Source organism: Micromys minutus (genome assembly GCF_963924665.1).
Source record: "Micromys minutus genome assembly, chromosome: 5".
In the NCBI taxonomy this organism is placed as follows: domain Eukaryota; kingdom Metazoa; phylum Chordata; class Mammalia; order Rodentia; family Muridae; genus Micromys; species Micromys minutus.
In genome coordinates, this window is record NC_137974.1 from 87,996,631 (window position 1) to 88,015,682 (window position 19,052).

A 19,052-nucleotide genomic window follows, 5' to 3' on the forward strand; every position below is an offset into this window, starting at 1 on the left:
TTTGTTCCCGTGGTCTCTCCCCTTCGGTCGATCGATCCCCGACCTTGCCTCTGGGGCTGTGTGACGATGGTGAAGAGTGACAGCCTGATTGCGTCTGCCTGCGAAGCTCACGGGCACGCAGCAGTTGGCCGTGTGCGCTTGCGCGCCAGCCGAGGCTGGGCGGGACGGGGCGTCTCCCGCCGCGCGCTGGAGGCGGGGCCTAAGCCGGAGCGCCGCGCCCGCGGGCTGACCTCGTTGAAGCCGGCCCGTGACGTCATCCCGCCGTGACGCGTACGCAGTGGGAAAACTGTAAGTTTGCGAGGATCCTGCAGCTGCCTGGCTTGCGGGGCTCGCGGGACACCGGGCTGATCGCTGTCGTGGTCGCGGTGTTAGCCGCGGGCACAGGGAAGCCTCGGGACACACGGGAGCTGCCCAGCTTGACGCCGGGCTGGTGACCGCCCCAAGTGGGAGCCCGGGAGCCCGCCCTCCCTGGCAGCGCCGGTTTATGGAGGCGAGACCGTTCCTGAGCCTGGCCGGCACCTTTCCCGCTGGCCTGTGACAGCCAAGAGCGGGCAGCTAAGGCCTGTGAACAGGGAACTGGCGACGCCCTCCCTAAAATTCTTTGATAAAGAGATGAGATTTCCAGACTCCATTCTCGTCTTTACAGTAGGACATGCTCGGTTAGTCTGGGATAGAGAACCTCCTCAAAGATTAGCTGCCCTGCGTCGGTTGGTCTTCCCTTGGGATCCTGCAAATGCCCAGGTCGCTGATGACAAATTACATGCTGTGTTGCCTAAAGCCTTCTTTATTCTGCTTTCCAAACGCCCGCAATGTCTTGAGACCCTGTGAGCTAACCTAAACTATGTAATCCTACACAACAGTTAAGACATTTAGTATTCTGAGGAATGTGGTGATCCATTTGTATGTAAGGATCTTTCTCAGGACTTTGCCTCACACACACACCTACTCCAACCCATTGGATCATGACTTTGGAACTTGAAGGTATCTCAGCTACAGTATTAATTAACCAGGAATTAATAAATAAGGGATATCAGTATCACAGAGATCTTGGCAGTACTTGTTCCCCTAGTCTGGCAATTAAAGAAAAATGGTTTTTGCAGCCCATACTAATTATTATACTCAACACAAATGCATAGAGTCAACTTGTCTGCCTTTAGGATTTAAAAATCTTGCCTTTAGATAAGTGAGTTAGTTACAACATTGTAACACTTCCAACTCTGGGACAAGTACTCCTCAGGAACTTTGAAGGGAATATACACACCCTAGGATGGACTTATACAGTAGATTAAGAGGCCACATTTTTGTGACTTCAGTGGAGAGTGTAATATCCTTACAGAGGACCCTTGAATCAAAGGACTTCTGAGTTTTGTTCTCCCGTTAGTAGCTTTCCAAAGACAAGTCACGTAAGTCTTAGAACTGTTTTTACATGTCTCTCTCTAAACTGGGAGATGATAGTATAGTTTGTTACTTTTATGAGGATCAGATGAGACCTTGAGGGAGAGCTTTGTAAGTATGGTATTGTTGTTTGTATCAGACCCCATCCACAATGAGATGCCAGGTGCTGATTCAGACCTGGAAATAAAGTCTGATTGTAGCTGACTTCTCAGGAAGTGGAGAAGTAGACACAAGCCATGGGCATACAAAGTTATTGGTGTGAGCTGTGAAAGGAAGGAAGGCAGGATAGTGAGGATCAGCGAAAGCTGGTTTTCAATGAGTCTTTCAGGACAGACTGTCCAAGGGAGGAGATGTTGACTTGTTCTGAGGTAGAATAGGAGCACACAAGGAGCCCAACTGGTGCCATTCAAGCTCCCTGGGAGGCTGAGGCAGGAGAAACACAGTTAAAGAACTGCCTTGTCTGTGGATGGAGCCCAGGGCCTGCCTGGGTATAAATAGTCCTGAGGAATATACAGCTAGAGGTAGAGCTCTTGCCTGAGTTCAATCTCTGTTTGGGTGTAGTGAATGGAGACAGTCTAACTGTCCAGCCTGTAAAGCTTACCATATGCAAGGTACAGTTCTAAACACTGAATGCTTTACAGCCACCTGTCTAGTTAAGAAAAATGCCTCTGTTTTTATAGGTTAGGAAACTGGCACTCATGTTAGATATACTCAAGCTAAAAGCTTAAGAGACTCAGAGTCTTGCATATTTTACTAAATTTACATTAGGTTTGTTTGGCACTGCTGTCATTTTTTACCATTTGAATTTAGGTCATCTGATTTGAGAGGCTATGTTCCAAATGTCTATTCTGTCTCAGAGCATAGTAAGGATGGAGAAAGAAAGTGTTGGCCTGTAACCCTGAAACATCTGATAGGCTCTGGGGGGGGTCTTGGAGTCTGTGGCAAAGCAGATATGTTACTGTGAAGTTAATGGAAAGCCACAAGACAGTTTGTGTCATAGGACTAGCATCTATTTTCTACTCTGCTCAATGGAGAGTTAATTGTAGAGTCATAAGAGTGGTGGAGGTGTCCTGAAAATAGGTGTGTGCTGTGCTGTACTTTGAGAAGGGAGATGGTGTGGTACCTTAGGCTGGTGGAGGCATCTGGGGAGGTGACATTAAGATGTGAAACTCATAGACTACTGGCAGGACTTACTAATACCCCAGGGATGCTAAGAGAAAGGACAAGGAATGGCTCTTTAGGGTTAGGGTGGAAGAACTAGGAGAATAGTGGTGCTGTGTTCTGAGACGAGAGGTTTGGGAGGAGAAATAAGTCTAGTACTTAAGTTCTAGACGTTTGTTAGATGTAGTAATGAGTGGTGGTAGCAATAATAGTTGGCATATGTATATATGAACTATAGTCCAGGCAAGGTTTTAAGTATTTGTACATATATTCATTTAATCCTTAAAACAGTTGTATGTTCTAAGAATTGACTGTTTACGTTTTGCAAATGAGAAAATGGATGTACAGGGAGCCTTAAATTATCTAGTAGGGCAAACTTCTGGCTACTTGTCTCAAGTCCCTGCCCATTGCCATGAGGTTGTGACTGTTAGAAGTGGAATTCACACCCAAGTACTCTAACTTGAGAGTCAATCCAGGTTAATGTCTGTAATTACCCCATTGTGGACATGTTGAGTAGATATGAAATGACTGTGGTCAGGGATGGAAATACACATATTTTTGAAAAGACAGACTGATTTTGTTCTTTTCTAATCCTGGGTTGATATGAGGAAAGAGAAGAAACTTTCCATGGTCAGACTGTGCTGGCTGGTCGTCCTTATCTGATTGGATCTTTGCAGCTAACATCCATTCTTTTGTCTCTCATCTCCACAGGATTGTGGGTTCAGTGCCAGTGAGGTTTTTGTCTCGTTCACATCTCTATCTCTAGTCTCCTTCCACTGACTCATTCATAGCTGGTAAGAGTGACTTTACATGGAAGGGTATTGGTTATGTTTGGGGAATTTGGAGATGAATAAACATGATTCTCTTCATGGAGGAGCATACCATGAGGAAAAACCTGTGGGAATAGAATCGGAGTAGAAGAAATGCATAAATACATGTTGATGAGTTCATTCTGGCTTCCTTCGTCCCTTTCCCCTGCCTCACACTTGAGAGATGGGGTGTGAAAGGGCAAAGGAGCAAAAGAAGGCCTATGCAATTGCATGATGGATTGGAAGCTCCCCAAGAGTCCTTTTGAACAAAAGTACTACTCAAAGTCTTGCATACTTTACTAAATCTGTGTTAGTTTTATTTGGCATTGATAAAATTATTACCAAATGAAATAAATTCTGATATTTGACTATCTCTCTGTGTTGACAGGACTCACTAGTAAAATAAGGAACTGGTTTGAAATGTTGCTTACATAGCAGTGGGCAGTGGAGGGGCCATGTGTGAAATACGTAGGCAGGTTTCCATTGTTTGTAAGTGTGCCAACCACATGGTAGTGTTTCTGTTAACCAGCCCCTTAAGATGGAAACACATACACCTTTGGTCTCATTGCTTTAGGCCCATGGTTGCGCAGTTCAGTGTGGGGAGGAACTTATAGTGGAAGAGATCAGAGTAAGCTCTGCCTCCTGAAAGTTCCAGCATGGTAGGCTGGCCACCAAACCTTTTGCGTGTGAGTCTTTGGAAGACATTTAAGCTCCAAATCATAATGCTTGCTACTCATTTATTCACTTTTCTCCTTCCTTCATCTTTTTCAAAATGATTAGCAATGCAGAGTAAAAATATTTATTTTCTGTGTTTGAATGTTTTATCTGCACGTTATGCATGTGCACATAGTGTCCATGGAAGCTAGAGGAGGGCATTGGATGCCCTGGAACTGGAGTTAAAGATGCTTGTGAACACCATGTGGGTGCTGGGAAACAAACCCTGCTCCTCTTCAAGAGCAAGCAGCAAGTGATTTTAACCTGAGCATTTCTTCAATCTCATTTTTTTTCATGTTTTTATACATACTGGATTAGCTACTTGGTTACATAATTGTTAATTTTCAAAAATATTTTTCTGTATCAGTTTTGTTTGTGATTTTTGGCAGCATCTGTAAGATGTGGAGGGCATATATTTTCTTCATAATTTGATGGGTAAGAAAATAAGTGCAGGTCAAATGATTCATCCTATGTGTTAGGACAAGTTAGTGATAAAAGCAGAGTGAACTTGGTGTTAAGTCTTAATATTTAAGACTACTTTCAGTTACGTATTATTGCCACTCAGCTTTTCTTCCTAAGAATCCTGTGATGTGTAGCTATTATTTCTGTCTTATAGAGGACAACCTGTTTCCCAACTCATATGTGTACCTTTATTGTTTCCATTGAGTTATACTGCCTTTCCAAATATTTCCATATATATGAACTTGACTTTTGGTTAAATTCACCAAATGTATTCTCTGACTACATTGGTCTCTTGAAACATAGGCTTAGGTTCCTTCTTGAGTCACTTGGTAAAATCAGTGTGTGTGATCCTGCCCAAATTTGACTTGAGTGGGGTTTCCTGATTTTGCTAAACTATACAGTAACAGGATTTTCTATTTATAATTTTGTTTTTGAGAAGATGTAGGTCCAGAAGCAGTCCACAAAAATGCAGCTTTTATTGGTATTTACATGAAACTACATAAGGAAGTCTGTAGAAGCAGTCAGTTTGCTATTCAGATTGAGTCCTGTTTGGGAAAGCACACCCATTTGTGCCCCCCTTTGAATCAGAATCTCTAGTATTCTTGTCAGTATGGCTTCAAATACGAAAAGGAGATAGAAAGGTTAGCCTTTTCATTTCAAAATTGAGGGTTTCCTCTTAGTTTTGTCTATGTTAAGCTAATCCACGGACAGAATGATATTATGGAGGTTAATGGAACCTTCTGAACAGACTTCCTGTACTCTAATGGGTGTGTCACTTTTGTGGTGGGATAAGAGCTGGTGATAGTTGCTTTTTTCTTAAATTGTAAGCAAGAGTTTATCAGTTTGCCCAAATAAATACAGTGTAATATTTTTTTATTTTTACATTTTATAAAACCAAGCTGGCCATTATTTTTATTAGCTGAAAATGATGGCTATTTAACTACTTAAGCAGTTATCTTGTTTGGAGATTATTTAATAGCAGTTAATTCTTGGTATACATTTTAGCAGTCAGATGCTTTAGTATTTTATGATACATCTACTGACTGGAGTGGACAGTATGAGACTTAAGTCTTAAGAGTAGGAAGAGCTGCAGGCAAGGATGGCTATAATTATACTTTAAGGTCTTGAAGGAGTCTACCTTAATGAAAATGGATTGTTTTAACAAATATTTTTCTTACCCACAAGAAGAAAAAAATTAATATTCAGATAGCCACAATATTAGCTGAATTTTGGCATGAAGAGATCACTACAAATGGGGCTAAAGCTAAGATGGGCTTGCATGTTATTTAAGCAAGAAACACCACAATCATCCAGGCTTTTGAAGGAAGCATGACGGTTTAAAATTGGCTAGTTTTCAAAAGTGACATAGTTGAAGGATTGGCTGACTTTGAGGTTTCCAAAGCAAGGCAGTTGCTGACTGGCTGAAATTCTCAACTGAATTGTTGAGAAATGTTGAATAGATTTTAAAAGTTGATTGATAGTGACAAGTTGAAAACCAGCTTTGTGATTACCTGTTTGCAGCCAACAGTCTTTCTGTCTTGAAGAATATGTACTTTTTAATTGACATTTATGTTAGCATATTAATAATAGCTATTGAGCTAATACAACATATTTGTGATCTTGCTTTTCTTTTGTAACTTAAAAAATGTGTGTAACAAATACAAGTTGTTTCTGTGTTTTTTGTTTTTTCTCTGTTCTCGTGATTATTTTAGATTTGTGAATCAGGCTGCTTTGTGGGATATTTAAAAGTGATGTGTTATTTTTAGAAATGCTTTAGTTCTTTAAAAATCCCAGGAAGACTGCATTATTATTATTTTTTATTGTTCTACCAACAAGCTTTTATAAATGTATGTGATTGAGCATCTATAAAGACTGACAGGACAATCTTGAATATTGTTCCTAAGACACTGTTCTCCTTGGATGGTTTTGTTTTTTTTTTTCTTTCTTCTTCTCTCCCAGACTCCTTTTTTTCTCTTTTCCTGCTTGCACACACAGAACCAGGACAGCTTGCAAATGATTTTCTTCTTCCAACTTATGAACTCGAAGGCATCAAACCAAAGTTTGATAAGCTTGGTGGCAAGTGCCTTTGCCTGAGGAACTATCTTGCTGGCTCCCACCTTGTGATGGTTTGCATATGCTTGGCCCAGGGAATGACACTATTAGAAGGTGTGGCCTTGCTGGAGGAAGTGTGTCACTCTGAGCCTGGGCTTGGAGACATTCCTCCTAGCTGCCTGAGGATGTTTAGACTGTTACTGACTTCCTTTGGATGAAGTTACAGAACTCTCAGCTCCTCCTTCACCATGACTGCTTGGATGCTGCCATTCTCCCACCTTGATGGTGCTGGACTGAATCTCTGAACCTGTAAGCCTTTCCCCAATTAAATGCTGTTCTTTATTAAACTTGCGTTTGTCATGGTGTCTGTTCACAGAAATAAAACCCTAACTAAGACAGAAGTTGGTACCAGGAGTGGGGTATTGCTGTGATAGGCCCGACCATGCTTTTGTTTGGAAGACTGTGGATTTTGGGACTTTGGATTTGGAAAGCTGTGGAAGGCTTTAAATGGGGCTTAATGGGCCATCCTAGTAAGAATACGGAAGACTTTGTTACTGAGAGTGATTTGAAATGTGCTGACTTGGTTTCAGTGAAGAATTTCAGTATGTGGCCAAGAGACTGTTTTTGTAGTATTTTGATGAAGAACATGGCTGCTTTTTGCCCTGGTCCAAAGAGTCTGCCTGAGTTTAAGATGAAAACATTTAGATTAATTGCTTTGAAAAGGAAAGTCTCAAAACAGTCTGGTGTAAATTCTGTTGTGTGGTTACACTCTTATGAAGAACATTTTAATGAAAAGGAGCAGGTTGAAAAAGGAAAGATACAAAATATATGGTTTGAGTATTAAAGGGACACCAGGAAGTGAAATGGAGCTAAATTCTGGGTTCAAGAATTTTAAATTGAATTAAGGAAGTAAGGACCTTGGGGCAAAATCCCACCCAGCTAAATTAGCTCCAGGCGACTTAGTGCGAACCTTTAATCCCAGGAGTCAAAGACAAGCAGATCTCTAGGTTCAAGGTCAATCTACAGAGAAAGATCCAGGACTGCCAAGCCTAGAACAAGACGGGCATGTTCCAGCTCCTGCGAGCAGCAGAACTTGGCAACTTCGGCCATGTGGCTCTGGCCTTATATTTAAGAGGAGAAGGAGACCACTGGGACAATTAGTGCTGGTCAGCTGGAGCTAAGAAATTAGTGGTGATTAAGAAGAGGCCAGCATCATTGAAATGAAATTTTTTGTGATGTGTTTTCTGAGAGCACAAAGAAGCTGTGTTCCAGAGATAGTTGAGGTTGTACCTCATGCTGCAGCTGTACTTGGTAATGTGTAAGAATCACCCAGGTGGTACTGGTTTTGAAGGCATGAAGTCGTCATGAAGAACAGCTGAGGCTTGGGACTGTGAGAGGCCATGGAAGGCCACTGGTGAAAGTGCAGCCTCAGTTGTAGTTGACAATCCAGGATTGAAGGGGTCATGTAAAGTATTTGAGGCTTGGCACCATAAAGGGAGCCTGTGAGAGGCTATTGGTGAAGCCTAATTGCAACAGAAGACCTCAGTATATTTGAGATGCCATGGGATGATCACCAAGAACAACAGCAAAGGTGTAGTGGATCAACCTGAGCTTGAAGTGTTACAGAGGGCAGAGCTGGACAAGTGAAGCCAGCCCTTGGAGGAGCCAAAAGATCATGTGTGGATCCCAGACATTGAAACAAAAAGCTGTAACATTGAAGACCCAAAGATGTTAAAGATGCCAGAGTGGCCAGATACCTACCAAGGAAAGCTGCTAATAGGGAGTGGAACCAGCCCAAGAGAAAGATGTTTGTTGCCGTCCACAAAGATTTAAAAAGGAGTTTAAAATCCGAAGACTGCTTTGACATCAGACGTGGAGATGGCAGAGTTTGGAGTTTGCCCAGGTGGTTGCCTGACTTTATTCGAGGATTACAGTTAAGTGATGGATCTCAGAAGAGACTTTGGACTTTTAACATTGTTGATACTGCTACAGACTATAGAAACTTTGGAAGTTGGACTAAGTGCACTTTTTATTATGCTATGTTTAGGTATGGCCCCCATAGACTTATGTGTTTGAACAAGCCTATGGGGACCAGGGAGTGGAATGTGATGGTTTGCATATGCTTGGCCCAGGAAGTGGCACTAGAAGACACACCTTGGTTTTTTGTTTTTTTTTTTTTTTTTTCAGATAGGGTCTGGAGTCTGCTGATTCTGCCAGGCGACTGGCCAAGGAGTCCCAAGGATCTACCTGTCTCTATGTCTGTCTACTCCGGGAATGTAGGCAAGCCCTCCATGTCTGGCCGTTTGGGTGGGTGCAGTAGGTTCTCTTGATCTAAGTCCTTGTGTTTGTACATCAAGTTTGTGCACTTTAGGGATACATGGTTATTGGGTCATTAGAAAAGAGAAAGAAGTTGTAGAGGGTGAGTGGATAAATCTATAAATAAATTTATAAATCTGAGTGGTCAGATCTATAAAAAGGCAGAGGCTGAAGGTCAGTGACAGCGCTGCCATTTGCTTCCTTAGTGCTGTCAGGAAGGAGGCGAGGATTCTGAAATGGTTGTTGGTTGAGGAAGGAGGAAACTGAGGGAGTCTGACCTAATAACCTTTCCTTTGTTTCTATAGAAGTGATGTAATTTGTTTAGTAAGGGGTGAGTAGAAAGCTTGAAAAAGTGGTAGAAGTTTGGATGTGATTCTGTGGGAAGTATGAGAGGAACTGATTGGCACCCAAGAATGAACGGATAGCCAGCAGTAAGAAGGACTTACCCAGGTGGGGCGCTGTGCACTTGCAGGGTCCACACTCTGCTTGGGGCTTTCTGCAACATTGATACCCAGATTGAGTAGATGCATAGGTGTCTAGTAGAGATAGAAAGCAACACAAAGTTGAGAATTTCAGGTCAGGGAGTGGGCAAAGCTGGATGGTCTGTATCTATTATGTTGAAAAAGGAACGAAGCTGAGAACATGGTTAATAAAAAAATCGATAAGGAAGTAGAAGAAAAAAATGAAACCTTAAGTATTAAATATTAAATATTTATTAAACGTTTTTCTTTCAGACACTATTCTAGATACTGTTGCTTAAGTCAAAGAAGAGATGGAAATAGTGTCTGTCTTGATAGACATTAGTTCTATGGTAAAGTGAATAGTGTATATGTGGTGTGCGTGTGTGCGTACATTTGTGTGTGTATGCATACACATGACATGCGTGTGCATGTGTGTGTGCGCATGTCTGTGTGCATGTGTGTGTATAATATGCGCATGTATATACACACACATGACGTGTGTGTACATGTGCATGTATATATGCACACATGACAAATATATACATATGCATACATGTACATATATAATTCAAAATGGTAAATGTTACCCCTCCTCCTGCCCAAAATGAAGAAGTGAAGACAAAGAGCGATACAGATGCTGTTTTAAATAATGTAATCAGAAAAAGGCTCTTAGAAGGAAATTACCTAAGCAGACACAGGACAATATCCAGTGACATGACCATACATGAACATCCACATGGGTATTCCAAGGTCAGGAACAGCACTGACTCTTGGGAAGACTTGGAGCATCCCTGGCATTGGGAAATGTGAGCAAAGAAGAGAGTGCTGACAGGATTCTGGGTTTTATTGTGCTTTGGGGAAAACACTAGAAGGTTTGAATCAGAATCGTGTCAAATCTGTCATACTTTTCTGAAGGCGCTTACATTTGCTGGTTTTTGGAGAATGGCAGTGGGAATTGAAGAAAACTAAAAGAGCTAGAAAGACAAGAGATGGTGGCCTTCAAGAGTTCTGACTTACACAGTTGAATGCTTCTGGGTAAAGAAGCCTGCTGCTTGCTGCTCCTTTAAGCAGACACACCTACTTCACAATAGGAATTCTTTGTGGCTAGAGGCCTAACCCAGACCATTGGCTTACACCGCACCCTTTCCTGTTTTTACTCTGCCCCTTACCAGATTCATTATTCATTCTATTTTTTCTTTACCTTGTCTTTTAGGTCTGATGTGTGTGTGTGTGTGTGTGTGTGTGTGTGTGTGTGTGTGTGTGTGTGTGTGTGTCTGTCTGTCTGTCTGTCTGTCTGTCTGTCTGTCTGTCTGTCTACCTGTCTACCGTCCCCTATCTATCTATCTATCTATCTATCTATCTATCTATCTATCTATCTATCTATCTATTATCTAATTTATCTGTGGTCTTCCTGGTTCCTCAGATCTGTTTTCTGACTTTTTATGTTTTGCAGTTCAGCAAACTTCTTTTGTAGTTTAGAGTTGGAGTTGCCCTTGGAACCATGAAGCAACTCAGAGGGCTACTCCCAAAGCCCTCCAGGCTCTAATAGACTCAGTGTGAAGAGCCCCACATTGAACTGAGACACTGCCTTTTTTGCAGCTGGACATCTCTGAGGTTACCTTAGGCCATGCTCTCCCAACCTAGCTTATATCTTCTTAATCCTAAGGCATGAAGTTTGCCACAAATGACAGTGCACTCTCAAGTTTCATATTGCTGTACAGAGGGCACTCAGCGTGTGAAGTGGTATATCTTCCCATGGGAACTTTGACTCACTGCCCCTTTCTTAGTAAATTCATATATAAACTAATAGACTTCTAAATGCAGAACATGGGCTTCATCTGTCCTCAGTACAGTCTTTATTTTTCCTAATTGAATATTTTGTATATTTTACAATAAAAGGGCCCATGTATAGTTTAGAAAGTGTTATTATTATGAAATACTTTAACTTCTAAGAGTTGCAGTTTTTTGTTTTATTTTTAATATTTAATGGAGCTATTATAACATATTATATAGCATAAGTAACATCTTGCCAGGACATAGGTTCTGAATCATTAGTCTTTTCTGACTTAATAGAAAAGTGTAAAATATTTTCTTTTTATGTGGGTTTGTATGTCTAGGACAGAGGACAACTTTCAGGAGTCAGGTCTCACCTTCTACCTATTTTGAGGCAGAGTCTCTGTCTTCTGGTTTCTGCTACTGGGCTGCATACTGCAGGCTAGTTGGCCCACTAGCTTCCAGGGGATTCTAGTCTTCACTTTCCGTACAGTAGGAATAATTTTAAACATGGGTTCCAGTTTGTATTCAGGTTGTCTGTTACATTAGGGTAACAAGTAGTTCCCTAGTAATTCTGTTCCCAGGTAGCTACTGATGATAAATAAAACCACACAGCCACATAAAACTTACAAGTAAAAGTCACTGTGCTGTTATTATAGTAGTTATCAGTTCAGCCCACCCAAATTTGTCTACAAAGAAGTGATTTATGGATGAATAGAATGTTGTATCCATGCTGTGAAATATCATCTAGCACTGAGAATGGTGGACGTCCTGACACTTGGTTTAACATGGATGAATACTGACCCCAGATAAAACTGTGGCAATTGGAAATCTGGATATTAAACTCAAGAGAAAAGAAAAAATCATACCCAGAGTACACATCTGGGGATTGGCATTTTGTTGTTTGTAGTCAATGTCATGGGATATATGGTATTACCTGGAAGAAAGGGATCCGTTTAGTGTTTAGAAAGTATACTTTGGTTTGCTAGGATTTGAAAACTCATTTAAGTGACTATAAACTGACAATGGGAAAGGAGTTCTAAATTTTCTTCCCAAGAATAATTTCCAGGGATAAATTCAAGAGCAGAGAAGTTGTTGGAAAATCATCTCCTTCCTTAGTTACCATACATAGGTCAGGCTGAAAATTCAACAGACCAAATTTAAAAGCATTAAGGTTTGATATGTTCAGTTTCTTGATTTCTTGCCTTGATTTCCCCTAAGTAATGGACTATAAGGTAAAATTTTAAGTCAGATAAACCCTTTCTTTCCTTAATTTACCTGTACATAGGTGTAATCACAGCAACAGAAATGAAATTAGAGCAAGTGTATTTGATAGTCTAACTGTAGTATCTGGTCTATGTTTAGTTCATATACCTGTGATTAGAATGGTTCTCTTTTCCACAACCTTAGTTCGAGGAGTGACCTTTAGTCCTTAGACCCCTCTTTTTCTATAGTTTTAGCTGTAGGTATTTTATCTTTGTATCAAAGCCCTTAAGACAAGAAAGTGTCTCTTTTGTTTTCTCTTAAGTGGGGAGGGAACTTTCTTCTTAAAAAATTTTTTGTATTGGATATATTTTATTTACATTTCAAATGTTATCTCATTTCCTGGTTTCCATTCCATAAACCATCCTAGCCCATCTATCCTCCCCCTGCTTTTATGAGGGTGCTCCCCCTACCCTTTCCTGCATCCCCACCCTGAGTGGGGCATCGAGCCTTGGCAGGGCCAAGGGCTTCTCAGGAGGGAACTTTCAAAGGCCTCCTGGAAGGCTTGACTTCTTCACTGGCCAGAATTGTACCTCATGTTCTTTTTTAAGTGGCAAGGAGTATAAAGTCCTGTGTTTGACTTGGATTAGTAGGGATTCATGGTTTCTCACCTGTCCCAGGGAGTCTGTTGTTCTGGTATTTTCCAATCACTAATTTCCCCCAGGGCTCTTAATTTCTTTTGGTCTCTTGAAAACCGTATTCTCTTTGTCTATTTATTCTTTTGTCTTTTCTTTCTTTTTAAAAATAGATTTTAGTTTTAATTATGTGTATGTGTGTGGGTATGTGAATGTAGGCGCCTAGACATGTAAACCCTCCTAGAGCTGGAGTTTGAAGCTGCCTGATGTGGATGCTGGGAACCACACTAAGGTCCTCTGCTAGCAGTGCATACCTTTTACAGCTGAGCTCTGTCCAGCCGTCTCTGCCATTTATTTTTCATAAGTCTCCCTGCCTGTTATAATCTGTGACTACCAGTCACCAGAATGGTAATCCGTTTTTTCCCTTATTGATTTTCCTCTTTGTAGTTTCTGTTTAATTGGCTTATACTTTACCCTGTGCTGTTCCTTCTCCTGTTTGTTTAGGGATAATTTACTCTTTCCAGATCATTCTCAAGTATAAGATGCAGTTATTGACTTGGGAGCTTCTTTTGTAAAAACTGGGTTTTTATTATAGCTGCAACTGTTGTCTATGGGTTCCTTCCTTTTTCTTTTCTTTCTTTTTTTTTTTATACCATTTTATTGGATATTCTCTGTATTTACATTTTTTAGCAGTGTCTCAGAAGTGTCTGTTTTGAAATGTTACACATTAGTTTTTACTCTTGAGGCATTTTCTGAATCTTTTTATGATTTCTTTTTAACCCATTAGTTATTTAGATTTTTATTGGTAAAATGTTCACATATTTAGTCCTGAAAATTCTTTGTCATAGTAATTTTCATTTGTAATCACTGGGTTCACATGCCCCTGGTTTTCCTCTTGTTCCATTAGTGAGGGTTGTTGTGGGTGTGGCACAGGCTCTGCTATGGAGTATTTCATGTGCACTGCAGGCTCATGGCTGTCATCGGCCATACTTTTACCATTTGTTTTCTTGAGCGCTCATGTCTTTTCTCTCTCTCTCTTTCTCTTTTAATGTTAACATTTTCTCTTGAAATTAATATCTTTTAGTGTGGCATTTTGATTCCTGCGATATTTTAATTGATAATGTCTTGAATTTTTGGATGAATTTTTTTTGTTCCATCATTGCTTAGTTTTTGTAACCCATAGATGCTCTAGTTTGTTGTAGAAAATAGCAACATATACATATCACATGTGCATACCGTCCGGTGTACTCAATCATTTGTAGGTGACATACTATGCAAATGCTGCATAAATAGCCATTCTGCTCTGTTGGCTTGTTTGGGGAATAATAATAATGATGGTGATGAATAAAACAGTATGTAGGTGTTTAGCGCAGCTCAGCCCTTTCCCAAATATGAAGACATCTGATCAGTAGACACAGAGGACTTGCTGGCTTACTCTGTACCTTGCAAAGTCTTTGATTTGTACCAAATTTAAGCAAAATAGAATTTCCTCCCTGCATATGTAACTCCACTTTACCTTCTGTATTTGTGCTGTTATTGTATATTAAATCTCTATATGTGAGAAACTGAAAAGGTACATCGTTATAACTTACATTTTATATAATCCACCCTTAGAAGGAGCTGGAAGAAAGGAGAATATGTAAATGCAGACAGTTGTATTGGTCTATCTGTACTTCATTGATGGGTATGGGCTGGCAGCATTGTCCACTCTTGACAGCAAAGGCACAGCATCAAAGGTTGGCTCAGCAGCACAACTGCAAACCTCCTGTTTTATTGAATTACACTTGGACAGAGAGATAAGGGAAGAAGCATGTAATTTGATAATAAATTTAAATCATGCATATAGTTACTTTTCATGGCACTTCTTTTTTGGGATTTGAATTTCTGTGTGGTAACTTTAAACTCTTTGTCCTGAAGGCCTGTTGCTCCAGTTTGCTTCTCTTCCTGGGGAGAACCTTGCTTGTACCATTGTGTAAGAACTGGGCCAAAGGTACTGCTTCACTGCTCCCAAAGTGACAGCTCTGCTTTCTCAGGGCTGTTGAGAGCAAGAACATTCTTACCTTGTGTATCTGGGTGTGGAATCAGGATGGGCCGGGAGTGCTAAGTTCCTGGGTTCACTATCTGCTGCACCTGCATGCTGCTTCAGTACTAGAGAAAAGGAGCTCTGGTCTTTTCAGGGGAGCCTGTTCAGACTACAGTTGGCAGTACAGGACTAAGAAGAGAGAGAGCACCAGCACTCTGCCTTCCCAGGGGGCAACTGCATGCAGTGTTTAGGGGACAAAGGCTGAGCCTGATGTTGCAGTATTTGGCGTTATTTCTTAGGTCACAGTTGGAAGTATGGGAGAAGTCAGGAAGGAGCAGGTTGTGGTTCTCAAGTCACCAACTAGCTCTTGCTGAGACTTTGGGTTTTCTTGAACGAATATTTATACATTTATTGTATGTTCTTAGAAAAATGTTCAGAGACTTTGATTGCTCTGAATGCATTTTCCCAGTTAAATTGTTCATTGGAGAATTCTGTGCACTTCTCCTTACAGAAACTAGACTCTTATTTTTGCACATTTAAAAGGAATTTATAAATTTTGTCTCATTTAGTCAACCTGTTAATAACTCTATCAAAAATACTGTTTCAGCATTGATGCCTATGCATAAGTTTTGATTGGGTTCACCTGTAACTTACATTTGCTTCCATTTTGACTGGTGGTGGTATATTATAGTTTATATGGAGAATTATGAGCTGTTTGTGAACTGTAACAAAGTCTACATTTGTTTCTGCTCCATAATAGTTTAATTTAGTCAGAACTTTGTTTTTATTATGATGCTGTGCTCCAACAGTACTTGCTTTGCTATTACCATGAAATTGAAGGCAGCTGATTTCATTATTCACAAATTTTACTTTATGAACTTTTGTATTATTAAAATTCATTTATAACCCTGAAATCTTTTTTAAAGCACAGAGTTTGGGTTTTGGATTGCTTGCTACATATGCTTCCAGAAGAGCACACACCTTCTGCTTATACTGTAAATTAGTGCCGAATTATACTTTGCTCTGTGCCATGTTTCTGTGTTTTCTGTTAAAGTAACTATTGGATATAAAAATAGAGTGTTGTATAGTGTTCCTAAGTGAAAGGCTATGGTGTACCCTAACCGATAAAGCACATGTTCTAGGCAGGTTTCATTCAGCCTTATGTTATAGTTTTGTTGATTGTGTTAAATGAGGTATATAGAAATACAAGTTTATGAACAGCAGTAATTAGTTTGGTCAGTTGTTGGAAAGCGACATGGTCTCCCAGTGTACCCACTAAGCCAATGGTTCTCAACCTTCCTAACAGTGTGGCCTTTTAATACAGTTCTTTTGTGTTGTGGTAATATCCAACTGTTAATTTATTTCATTGCTATATTTCTATATTGTTATATTTCATAAGTATAGTTTTGCCACTGTTATAATTCACAAATATTTGATATGTGACTACCAAAGGGGCCATGGCCCACGCTGAGAACTGCTGCTCTAAAATCACTAGTGAATCACTAATTCATGGTTCAGGATAGCTTTCTAAAGCTTGACTCCTTGTGACTAGTGCAAACTGAGTGTGGTTTTTAATCTTTGTTGTTTAAACTGTTTTTAACTGGATTTTAGTCAGCAAACACAGGAAATGAGTATCCATGCTTACAGGGTGAACTCATTGGAAAACAAAAAGGTTAATATATGTGTCACACTAGGTGGGACACTTAGTGGTGGAGCATAAGTTAGACCATCTCAGGTAAACTACCACATCCAACTCCTGTCGGGCATGTGTATTTTCAGAAGCCTTCCGAGTCTGTTTGTCGTATACACACATGTAATACCAGCCCTGGGGGACCAAGGCAGGAGGATTGAGAGTCTGGGACACTTAGCAGAACCCTGTCATGGTAAAATCAGATAGTACCAACACTGAGCACTTAATTACTGTCCCCGTAGAAAGGCTCTGCCCTCAGTGTGAATTTTGTGTTTGTGGCTGTTAGTAGTTCTCACAGTGTTACACATACGGAAAAGAATGTGAAGCATCCTGCTTTGCTAGTTTTATTCATTGTGACATTTCATTTTTTACTTTCTTGAACATTTTATTATATTCTATTTTTTCAAAGTAAAGATAGAATTAATAATAAGCAGCCAACCATATTCTCTTAAATCAGCTGTTTTTATTATAAATATCATATAGCAATTAAAAGTGAATGTCAAAAATGAAAGTAGTTTTATATCTAAAAGTAGATTATCTGAATGAGCATAATTTAACTTTATATCCTATTACAGAAGTAATTTAAAGATTTACTTTATATCTGATGATAATAAGAACCTCAGAAAATAGGTAGGTGACATCATGTTCTTGAAGAGATATTCCTGGGACATTAAGTAATTTGGAATTATATATTATATATTAATATGATTTGTTCTTGGCAAAATAGGCAGTGTGGCAAACTTTTCTCCAATGACTTGTTTGCTTTTCTCTCAGATAAAACATTAGTAGAAACACCATACTTATGTGAATTTTCTTGTAATTTTCCCTAATACTCAGTAATTGTATTCTCCAGGAAAATTTAGGCTTAACTTTATATAATAACTATAATTAGTATATTGTTATTAGACAGAAATGAGGCATATGCCAAAACTTACAGCATTTGAAAAAAAAATCATTAAATGTGACATGGTACTGGGACTGGGCATAGAAACAGAGAAAGATGCCAGTGGGGAAAACATGTGAAAGCCGAGTTTATAGTTTAGTTCACAGTAATCTATTAGGTTTAATTCTGCTCTTGAGAAGTGTATCATGAATATCTTTAGGGGAAATGTATAAAATGTGTACAGAAGCTAACTGTAAATTTTTTAAATTTAAAGTTATTGCAAAGTAAGTTTAATTAAAGCAACAGTGTCAAAGTTTATCAGTTTTAGAAACAGTTTACAAGTCTTTTGTTTGTAATGGTTTGAAGAAAATTTATTAATCACCTTAAAATTTATATTTCATGAAATAAAGAAACCAGGAAGTACGTGGTCCCAGGGTATTTTCCAGCTATAGGAAGTATAGAGTTTTAGTTTTAAACATTAAACATTATAGTGATGTCTATTAGAATTTCCTTTTTGATTCCTTAAAGGTGAGATCCTTGTGGGTATTTGTTTTGTTTGGTATTGTTTCTGCTTTCTGTTATATTTCCTTTCAGTGTAAGCAGGCCTTGAAAAATGTCTGCGAATGCTCCTGTAATGCCTACTGGAGTAGCTCTCCATCCGGTGCTAGGCACACTTATCTGATGTCGGTGCGTATGAATGCAGATGGGCATAACCGCTACATAGTTCTGAAGAGTAACTGAAATAATGTGGAATTGATTGCTGCCCGGTAGTGGAAATCCTCGGTTTCCAGAATTGTCTGTTTTATATAACTTTTCAAGAACAGTAAGAAGAGCACTCTGTATCTGCTAAAGCTGTTATCCTTTACTCAGTAAAATAACCAGGCTGGTCATATAAACCGGTTCCTGATTTTGTTGCCAACTGTAATGATTTAGTTAAAATTTACAAAGTGAAATGAAAATATATTATATTTAAGTAATATAATTAAGATAAAAGGCCCAGAGTAATTTTAAGGTTTTGGCAGTTTTCTTTTTTGCTTGATAGTCTATATTCAAAACTGTTATTACTAATCTTATGTTAATAGAATTTACAACTTTATTTCTTGACTGTAAAGCATGATTTAATCTTAGGATGGAAGTTTAGGGACAAAAGGAGGGCTTATTTGCTTATTTGCTTGTTTGCTGCTTGTTTGTTTGGTCCAGGTAAACTCTAAATTTCACCAATTATATAATAATAGTTAACAAAAGAAACCAATCCAAGAACATTCAAATGTTGCTTCGGGGACTTGCTCACCATCAGTCAGCTGATTGTCATTTTGTGACCATCAAAGTATTAATGAGAACAGATAATATATATTTCCTGTTACCAGGCTGCTTATGTTTTTTATTTTATCTTATCTCACCTCAGCTCTGAGATAAGTGGAAGTCCCCTTCACAGATCAGGCTGGAAGAGTGACAGGTTATCCTCAAGACTATCC

The 19,052-nt window shown here is 39.5% G+C and overlaps 1 protein-coding gene across 2 annotated transcripts in view; it reads left to right on the top strand.

Annotated features, from left to right (window-relative positions):
* Positions 1-267: 267 nt before the first annotated feature.
* ZNF438 (zinc finger protein 438) overlaps positions 268-19,052 on the top strand; it is a 110,640-nt gene continuing 91,855 nt past the window's right edge. Inside the window, exon 1 of one of the 2 annotated variants that reach the window (XM_080916830.1) lies at positions 268-288. The gene's annotated coding sequence lies outside the window, so the exon portion shown is untranslated. The remainder of the gene's footprint in view (positions 289-19,052) is intronic. The other variant, XM_080916829.1, reaches the window with a different exon arrangement.